Genomic DNA, 2,341 nt, shown 5'->3' on the forward strand with positions numbered 1-2,341 from the left:
GTACAAAATAGACACCAAGGGTGGATAAGGGCTGGGACAGAACGGGGCTGTAGGCAGATGTCCCCAGGTGAAAATGAAGAAGGTATCTGGCTGTGACCTGCCATGCTATTGGCTGCTGGCCTACCCCTTATACCTGCCTTATAACCTACAGCACAGCCACTGCCCAAGATCCTCTGAAAGCTGGCTCACCTCGTCTAACACTGTAGTATAAACTCCTTAGCCTGGAGTTCATGATTTACATGATCTGGGCACCCCTTTCTTGGCTGTCTAATCTCCACCACCTGTCCCCAGTGCCTTCCTAAAATATCCCACATTCCAGCCCCAAGGGGCTCATAACCCCTAAACATGCCATGAACTCACCAGACCCCACCCCTTGCTAAGGCTGGTCTGTTCTTTCCTTCTGAAATGCTCTTCCACCGTCATCTTCTCTGCCCATCAAATCTGGTATATCCTTTAAGACACAGGTCGATACTACTCCCTTCATAAAAATCCACTTGCTCAGAGAACTCGCTTTCTCCTTAAAGCATCCAAAGCATTATATTAATACAGGTCTTCTTATAGCATTGGTCATTCCTTGGAACTGAGTCTCTTAGAAGGTAGCACCTAGCACGAAGTAAGTTCTCAATGAATCTTTACGGTAATGAATGGAGCCATGAGGTTGAATGAGGTTGATAGATGGCCAGGAAGGGAAAACAGCGCAAAAACAACAGAGTTCTGTTAAGCTTTCCTGCCTCTTACGTGTCTGGTGCCTCCTTTCCTTTTCCCTACTGATCACATTAAATGTTTACAACGTACTAAATAGGCTTTTCCCACACTGTAGTCGCCCTCAGTGTCAAACCTGAGGTATAATGTTTGTTTTGTCATTTCCTATGTGGTAAAAGAGAACATTGTGTACTCATGGTTGGCTGGAATAACCAGCAACTCTTCAATTCCACAGCACTGTCCAAGGACCTACTGTGTACCCAGGTTTCTGCGAGGGGCTGTGGCAGAGACGAGTCACATAAGTCACCGCCTGGTCCCTACCCTGAAGAGGGATCTCAGAAGCCAAACTGTGGACAAATCTGAGTGAAGCCTTGCAGCGGGAAGGACTTGGCTGGGCAGAGGTTGGCAGGGCGGCCACAGGACAGCCAAGTGCTAAAGACGTGGAGGTGGGAAGATTATCTGGGTTACAATTTGTTCAGGAGCTAGAGGAGAATGACTCAGCGTGGGGTCAGAACTGGAAGGCCCTTAAGTCTCTAAGTCTGAAGTTGATATAGGTGAGGCAACATTGTAGGATTTCAAGCAGGTTAGTTAGGGCAACAATATGCAGTGTGGACTGGCGGGAAGAGAGCCCAGAAATCAGGGGGATACTAATAGAAATGCAAGATTGGGGTTCTGAGGATCTGGAAGAAGCAAGGAAAGCAGTGAAAACATTGGATGCAAGTCGGGACACCTGGGTTCTAGTCCTGGCTCTGTTGTGGGGCTTTGAACCAGTCACTTCTCTGTTCTGGGCCTTTTCTTAACTGTAAAACCTAAAAACCTTCAAAGATCCACAGTTGAGCCTTAGAAGCAGGATATTGGGAATGAAGGGAATATGCCAATCTAATGGACATTCGGAACAAGGAAGTGACTCACTAGGAGTCCAGAGATAAAGAGCAGGGAGAAACCAAAGAGGGTCCCCCAGGAAGAAATGGGGAAATGGGGGTGGGCGGACCCTCTGCTCCTGACTTCTGGTTTGGCAATCCAGGTTCAGTTCCCCCTTTCTTCTCCTTCCCTAACTTAGCCTTTTAGCCTCACCATATTTGGTGAGGGCAGGGCAAAATAAGACACCCCACACCACCTCATACCGTCCCCCCACCCCGCCCCACTTTACCTTCCCCTTTTCAGGCTTTGACATGATCCTCCTCCTTCCCCACCCACCTGGCACCATCCCAGAACCCGCTGTCCTCCATGGTAACCACCTGGGCAGTCAAAGCAGAAAGAGTGGTGAATTTTTTTTATCATGTTTATTACTCTCATAGCTAGTATTTACTAAGAACCCACCACGTGCCAGACTACATTATTTTTTTTACAGCAATTCTAGGAGGTGATTGTTAACTCATTTTACAGATGGAGAGACTGAGACCAAAAGATGTTCTCTAATCTGTGCAAAGTCACACATGCCAGTGGGCAATGCCAGACTGGAAATGAGGTCCGATTCCCAAGTCAGTTCCCTGTCCAGTTCCGGTTGGGCGACTGTGGATTCCATCCCTCACCCACCTACCACCTCACAGACCAGAATCCTCCAAGCCCCGCCCCTCTCTCGCCTCGCCAGCCCCGCCCCCGGCTCTCCGGGCGCAGCGGGGCGGAGCCGCAGCTTTTG

This window comes from Phyllostomus discolor, chromosome 11, assembly GCF_004126475.2.
Source record: "Phyllostomus discolor isolate MPI-MPIP mPhyDis1 chromosome 11, mPhyDis1.pri.v3, whole genome shotgun sequence".
NCBI classification, from domain to species: Eukaryota; Metazoa; Chordata; class Mammalia; order Chiroptera; family Phyllostomidae; genus Phyllostomus; species Phyllostomus discolor.